Genomic DNA, 8,429 nt, shown 5'->3' on the forward strand with positions numbered 1-8,429 from the left:
AATGTTAAATTTTGAGAGTATTGAGTAGATACAGTGACAAATGATTGAAAAGTCACCGAGGGGGTGAAATATGTCACACTAAGTTTTGCTGCCAACACGGAAAGTATGCTTTCATTCTGTCTCCATGAGAGAAGGGGCAGGTGAGAGAGAGCATTTTAGTCATTGGGAGGAAATTGAGCAGTATTGGCCTTTATGTTTATGCAACGGTTACAAGTTGTGAGTTAGAGCTTTAAATGCATTTGCCACCAGCATCTTTTTTCCATTAGATTTAAACATTCAAGTCCCTTTTATGGAAAATATACTCCCACATGGCCTTAATTCACTTCTACTCAACTTATCAAGACATTATCCCGTAAGATTCATTTTAAGTCCAGAAAATTATCTGAGCTTCTTGTATGAGGCTGCTTTAGTTCTTCTTATAAACAAGTTCTCTCAATTACTGGTTTTGCACGCCCTTCAACTTTGCATGTGTTTGTGTGACTTGAGTTTAACTCAAAATTCAATACCTTTGAATTTGAGCTGCAGACATTATCCAGATAATTCAAATGTAAGTATCTGTGCAGTTCAAATGATCTCAAGTAAAGAATGGTCTGAAATGATGTGCTTTAGTTTTCATTTGTAGACAAATGAAAGAGTTAACTCTTAATCTCTCTGGGTACCTAGCAAAATCATGTTTCAGTTGCCCTTTGTAAAACAATAATAGATAAAATTAATTGTAAGAATCTGTATGTGCTGAGGCTTGTGTTATGGATTTAATGCATGTTCACATTTAATCCTCAAAAGATGGTAAGAGGTAGGTATTATTTTGGGTCCCATTTGGTAGATGAGAAAATTAAGGGGAAAATTATATAACCACAAAAAAGGGAGCTTCCATAAAACTATTCCATAAACTATAGAATTATTTATAGCATCCCCAAACTGGAAATAACCCACATATCCACTAACAGATGGACAAACTGTCATATATTCATGGAAGGGAATACTACTAGGTGATGAAAAAAACAGAAGAAGATGGGGCACCTGGGTGGCTCAGTCGGTTAAACGTCTTCCTTTGACTCGGGTCATGATCCCAGGGTCCTGGGATCGAGCCCTGCTCAGTGAGGGGCCTGCTTCTCCCTCTCCCTCTGCCTGCCGCTCTGCCTACTTGTGCTCTCTCTCTGTCTGTGTCAAATAAATAAAAATAGTTAAAAAAAAGAAGAAAGAATGCAACCATTTATATGTTACAACATGTATAAGTCTCAAAACATGTTGAGTAAAGAACCCCGCCAAAAAACATATATAAATATAAGATACAAAAGTCATGTTGTAGAATTCAATTTACATAAAGTTCTAGAAGAAGTAAAACTAATTGGTAGTGGTATAAATCAAAGGAGGGGTGGGTATTGCTTGAAAACGGACACGAGGGAATTTCTAGGAGTGATGAGACTGTTCTATTCCTTGATCAAGGTGGAAGCCACATAAATGCACGTGTTTGTCAAATGTTTGTCAAAACTCACTAAACTAAGCACTTTATTTGACGAGAATCGTATGTCAAAGAAAGGATACTGATAAATATAGATAGATGATAGACAGGTAGGTAGATAGATGATAGATAGATAGATAGATAGATAGATAGATAGATAGATAGATAGACCTTAATATTCGGGTGGGTGGGAAGTTTAGGCATTTTCTCAAAGTTATGCAGTTATAGGGAAAGTAGAATTTGAGCACAGTTTGAACACAGGGAGCCTAACTCCAATCTGACTCCTTGCCAAGTAGTTTATGAAATAATCCACAAGTACATTTGGCAGCAGCTACATTCTCCTAGCTGGTGTAGGGATTAAAGAAATTCGATCAAATGAGTTAATACATGTGAAGTGCTTTATTACAGTGCCTGGCATATAGCAAGAGCTCAAAAGTGTTAACCACCATTATTATGAGATACAAGCTTTGGCCTCAAGGCAATTATAGGGTACCTGGGGAAACAGTCATTGATTTGTAAATCATTAACCAACAATACAAGAATCATAGTTTAGTATAAAAAATGGTGTAAGGAAGTACCTAAAGCCAAAACCTGAAACTCAGTGTCTACAGGTGCCCAGCAGCTTAACAAAAGTGCAGTAGGGATGTGGGACACTGGAAAGCACAGGTCTCATCCAATGGGATAGTCACTCACTCCAACCTATTGTTGCCATATGGAGACGCCATCCCAGTATTGCCAAATGTGTTTTTATTTTTTATTTTTTTATTTTTTTTAAAGATTTTATTTATTTATTTGACAGAGAGATAGACAGAAGAGCACAAGCAGAGGGAGTGGCAGAGGGAGAGGGAGAAGCAGGCTCTGCACTGAGCAGGGAACCCGATGTGGGACTCGATCCCAGGACCCTGAGATCATGACGCTTAACCATCTGAGCCACCCAGGCGCCCGCCAAATGTGTTTTTAAAGAACCCAGAAATTTAGATGTTTATGTGAAATCTATTTAGAAATGTGCAATAGTTCAGTGCTTTAAAAAGTGCACGATCTTTGGGTTACAAGCTACAAAATGCATCTTAAATGCATAGTCTTAAGAAGACTTTTAGAGGCCACACAAGCATCTGGTTTCCCACCTTACTCTTCTACTCACACACAATCTTGATGTGGGAATCCAAACTAGAGAGGTGTCACCTGCCCAAGATCACTGTCCAACTAAAGGCACATCTGAGAATTCAGTCTACACAGATGTCAGTGTTGAATTAACACCAAAGCTGGCTACATCTCTGTGAGTTTGGTCCCCATGGGCTAGACTATAGAAGGAAAGCTTCAGGAGGAAGTGAGCTTGGAATAAGATTTGGGAAGAAACACTACAAGTGAACGTATGTCACGGGAAATGCATAGAGAAAGTTCAAAATGTGTTCAATGGAGTCTAAGATCATTCCAGTTTGAGGTGGAAAGAGTCTTGAAATGGCTTAGGGAGAGTTCTGGGAGCCACAGGAGTTTTATACTTTATGTGACCCTCTACGGGGACCATGGGAAGTTGATAGAGCTGTGTGGCGCAAGGACCCGTAAAAGTGGACTTTCGAAGGGCAGCTTGATGCCAGTGGTCTTCTCTACTGTCAAGAGGTCCCATCAGCCATGTCCTTTCCCCTTTGAACCCAGATTTTCTATTTTTTTTTAAAGATTTTATTTATTTATTTGAGAGAGAGAGAGAATGAGAGAGAGCACATGAGAGGGGGGAGGGTCAGAGGGAGAAGCAGACTCCCTGCCGAACAGGGAGCCCGATGCAGGACTCGATCCCAGGACTCCAGGATCATGACCTGAGCCGAAGGCAGTCGCTTAACCAACTGAGCCACCCAGGCGCCCCCAGATTTTCTATTTATGGGAGGAGGAGGGGAGGGAACAGAAATCAGAGGAACTATAATTTATCTGAAGAATAAGCAACGAACTAAGGATAATTTATCAGTCAAACTAGAGGAACTGGATTCAACCCAGTTATGATTTTCCCCTTCCACCAAACTTTTTTTAGATGTAGATTTGTTAGATGCCATATCTGAGCACGCAGTGAGTACTTTAGTGACCCTGCTTCAAAATTTTCTGTTCCAGATGCTTGCAGAAATTGACATCCATAAACCAAGATGATCTCTATGCCAAAAGACCATTTTGACCATTCTTCCGACAGATATTCACTGTATGTTTGTTCTAGGCCATATACTGTGCTGAGCCCTGGGGATTCAACATTGATCAAAAGCAGACCTGTTCTTCCTACTCGTGAAGCTTAAAAGTCTACTCATGGAGAGAGACATTAATCAAATAAATGTAAATGTACAATGTGATAAGTGCCATAAAGAGGTATTGCGTGGGCTCAGAGAACATCTGGTAGGAGGATTGAACCTAGTCAGGGAGATCAAGAAAAGCTTCCTTGAGGAAGTAAGGATTGAGTTGAGCTGTTGAGCTCTCCCAATGAAGAGGACACTTTTACAGCAACAGGAGTAGAGAATCCAATCCGGGGAAAGAGCTGTAGTTGTGTATAGTGGCTCACAAGGACAGGTTATTGAATTTTCAGGAATTTTGCAAATCAGCTGATGTCATGTTGAGAATATCTACACCATGGACATGGGCAAATGTTACAAGATCGGGGATCTTATTTTTGTTCTTGTTTTTTGGTGTGTGGGGGGGGGCGGGGGCGGGACTGCACTGTTTCCACAGAGAGCCAGTTTCCAAACAACTGCCATCGTGTCATTGTAAAGTGTTACGATTAGAGACAGAAGAATAGATATATTGGACAAAACAGAAAGTCAAGGGTCAAGGGTATTAAGCCTGAGGAGAAAAAATGGTGGGAGATGCAGCCGACAGCCAAGTAGGGGCTGGACGCTGCACAGTTATGAAGGCTTGGTAAGCATTTTATTCTTCATTTTAAGAGCAGTGGGAAGCCCTTGATGTGTTCGTAAGTAGGATAAAAAATTTAAGGAGATGGTGGTTTTGATAAGATCCATCTGCTCACACTTTGGAGACAGGGTTGGAAGAAAGCAAGAGACGATGGGGATGACCACTTTGAAGGCAATAAGTAGAAGGCAATAAGTAACAGATAATAACAGCTTGGACGAGAGTGTTGACAGCAGAGATGAAGAGACATAGCAGATTGTGTATGTTAGAGAGATAAAAATCAGTAGGATTTGGTGAAGGATTTAAATGTAGCAGTGAGTGGGTATAAATTTTATAACTGGATATATGGTCTGGACCCTTCCCCAAACCAGAAAACATTGAAAGAGGATCATCACTTTTAGTGGCAGGGAGAGATACGAGTTATTTGGCACCTGTCTGGCTTGATACCTTTGAAACAACCAAAAGGGCATTAGGGATGAGCGATCTGGGCTGGAAGTGTGAGTTGAAGAGTCATTTTTTATGAAATAACTGAAAACGTGGGCTTGGGATAGTATGGTGAGGGTATGAAGTGAGACGCTAATTGGACTTAGCATTGAGTTTTAAGGAATTCCCAATTTTGAGGGTATTTTTGAGAACAATGAGCCTGAAAAGAAGACTGAAAAAGAGTAATTAAAATTCTGTTCATTTCAGCAACAAGTCAATCATAGGTTTAGCAAACGCTACCCTAACTAGTATGATGGAGGGCAAATGGCAGATTGAAAAAGATAGAGAGCGTGGATGGAAAGAAAGTGGAGACAGTATGTATGGACAACTCTCTCAAGAAGTCTGGGTAGCTGGCATAATACCCTCTAGTTCCATCCACATTGTTGCAAATGGCAAGATTTCAGGGTTGTGGGTTTTTTTGATGGCTGCATAATATTCCATTGTATATATATACCACATCTTTGTCCATTCATCTGTCGATGGACATCTTGGCTCCAATCAGAGAAAGACATGTATGATATGATCTCACTGATTTGAGGAATTCTTAATCTCAGGAAACAAACTGAGGGTTGCTGGAGTGGGGGGTGGGGTGGGAGGGATGGGGTGGCTGGGTGATGGACATTGGGGAGGGTATGTGCTATGGTGAGCACTGTGAATTGTGTAAGACTGTTGAATCACAGACCTGTACCTCTGAAACAAATAATACATTATATGTTAAAAAAAAAAAAAAAAAGAAGATAGTAGGAAGGGAAAAATGAAGGGGAAATTGGAGGGGGAGACGAACCATGAGAGACTATGGACTCTGAGAAACAAACTGAGGGTTCTAGAGGGGAGGGTGGTGGGGGGATGGGTTAGCCTGGTGATGGGTATTAAGGAGGGCACGCATGTATTGAATGGAGCACTGGGTGTTATATGCAAACAATGAATCATGGAACTCTACATCAAAAATTAATGATGTAATGTATGGTGATTAACGTAACATAAAATAAAATTAAAAAAAAAAAGTCTGGGTGGCTGGGTGGCTCAGTTGGTTAAGCATCCAACTTTTGATTTCGGCTCAAGTCATGATGTCAGCGCCATGAAATCAAACCCCACATAGGGCTCTGTGCTGAGTGTGGAGCCTGCTTGAGATTCTCTCTCTCCATCTGCCCCTCCCCACCCCCCCACCCCCACATCCCCACCCCCGCATGTAGCTGCATGAGCGCTCTTTCTCTCTCTCTCTCTAAAAAAAAGAAAAGAAAAGAAAAAGTATGGCTGAGATGGATAGAGATGTGGGATCCAAAATCTATCTGGTTTTTTGTTTGTTTGTTTGTTTTTTAGTGGAAGAGATATTAAGGATATTTAAAACAAAACCAAAGGGGCACCGGGGTGGCTCAGTTGGTTAAGCTTCTGCCCTCGGCTCGGGTCATGAACCCAGGGTCTTGGGATCCAGCCCCGCATTAGGCTCCCTACTCAGCAGGGAGCCTGCTTCCCCCTCTGCACCTCCCCCTGCTTGTGCTCTCTCTCTCTCTCAAATAAATAAGTAAAATCTTTTAAAAAAGTAAAACAAAACCAAAAACACTGGGATAGCCCAAGTTGAGAAGGAGAAGCTTAATATATGAGATAAACTAGAATAGTCAGGAAGGCATATGCAACCTAAAGGAAGCAGTAGCAGAGCCTACGGTAATGAGGGAAAAGAGATGAGCTGAATACTGTTGGGTTGAGGTTATGTTTTTCATACTGGAAACCTATAGGCATTTCTGTCTGATGGTTTTTATTGTTATCTCTAAAGCTTATAGACTGAATTGCTACACTCTTCACCCGGGAGGGAAAAAAATTGAACCAACATCCCTCTGTGGTTTCCCTCTGAAAAATCTTTGAACATGGTTTAAATTGCATGTGTGTTGAATTTGTCTGATCTTAAAAATCTCAGACCCTTAGAAGCAGAAATTAATGATCTTATCGGATCCCTTCATTTCAATTCATTCCCTGAATATGCATTGGGCACTCACAGTGCCAGACACTTTGCTAATCACTGGGGATTCAAAGATAAACAAGAGAGCCTCTGACCTTGAAAAGGTAATGGAATAAAAATATTTATGCAATTAACTATAATAAAGTTCCAAGCACTACAACTGAACAGAACTGGAGGTTTCCAGAGGAGGGAGCTAGTTCCTTACAGGGCCAAGAAAATGATCCAGGTCTCTAGACTCCAAATAGAATGTCTTTCTCACTATCCATATATAATATTACTCTTATTATTCCACAAAAAAAAGATTTGCTGTGTAAATCTATTTGTTTAACCCACAAAGATAATATAATCTTTCAGCCTTCTTGTTAATGTGCTCCCATCACTAATCCAAGATCAACACTCATATATACTATTGGCTGAGAACTCTATGATTTGGATTCTGGTATAAACCACTCATTTCCCTTTAAACATTAGTTTGAAAACCATTAAACAGTAGATGGCCATCACCCCACATCTATTATTCACTAGAACAATTCTACTTAGCTACGTCTACATAAGGCCACAGAACCAACCGCAATTTTGTTAGTACATTTATTTTTTTGTTAATGCCACTGTCATAATTCTAACCTACTAGTAACCAAAATGTTTGCCAACTTTTTAGTTTCCTTTCTTTGATCCTCTAGATTGAACCTACACTAATGACTAAGAAGCAAAATTTTGGGTTACTGGCATCAGATGGAGTCAAATATACATTAAAATGAGTGCTCCCTTCAGCAGCACATCTACTAAAACTGGAATGATGCAGAGAAGATGAACACGGATGACATACATTAAAATGAATTCTTACCTTCTTGTGCTTTTTCAGAAATTTATTAAATATTTACTGAAGGCCTACAATTGCCTGGGATGAGGCCAAGTGCATCAGGGGGAATAATAAACAAGATGGTTTGGGCTCTCTAGGAGCTCCTAGTATAAATCCAGAGAATCAGTTTTGGGCCTTTTCAAACCTTTAATTTTATTGGAAAGAGCCATCTTGGAGTGGGGAAACAAACTTTCTAGAATGAAGACTAACAATGAGGTTCATCACAGCCAGATTCACTTCCATGACAATGATTCTGAAGCATCAAAGAGGCACCTGGGTAGCTCAGTTGGTTAAGCTTCTGCTTAACTCATTTATTCTCTTTAAAGTTTTCTCCAACTCTGGCCGGTGGCGGGGGGTTGGGGAGGCGCTGCTCTCCACGGTTTGCTTCCCTCCAACAAGGAGAAGAATATGATGAGCAAGAGAGTTATGATGGATTTGTTCATCTGTTCCCTCCACAAATAACCCACCACCTGCCAACTCACAGTTGTCACAGCAAGTACCCTGGGACGAATGTAAAGACGAACATGCCATTGAGAGCTAACCAATCTTGTGGAGAAGACAATGGTACAAAAAGCAACTTGTGATGAAATTTATCCGAAACAGGCACGTACACAACATGCTGTGGAAAATCTGCAGAAGATGAGATTTCCTCTGACTGGGGGTTGGGGGTAAGCTCCTCAGGAGTGTTTAAAGATGAACAGGATTGAGATGCTTGGGAAAGAGGGGGAAGACAGTCCAGGCTAGAGTTTCTGTCTTTGCAGAAGTTACAAACACTGGAACTCATGTGTCACATA

The 8,429-nt window shown here is 40.6% G+C and overlaps 1 pseudogene; it reads left to right on the forward strand.

The window, feature by feature from the left end:
- Window positions 1-7,534: 7,534 nt before the first annotated feature.
- LOC115944573 (U6 spliceosomal RNA) lies at window positions 7,535-7,628 on the forward strand (annotated as a pseudogene).
- The last annotated feature ends 801 nt before the right edge of the window (window positions 7,629-8,429 follow it).

This window comes from Leptonychotes weddellii, chromosome 15, assembly GCF_054177405.1.
Source record: "Leptonychotes weddellii isolate Sample4059 chromosome 15, ASM5417740v2, whole genome shotgun sequence".
Taxonomy (NCBI): Eukaryota; Metazoa; Chordata; class Mammalia; order Carnivora; family Phocidae; genus Leptonychotes; species Leptonychotes weddellii.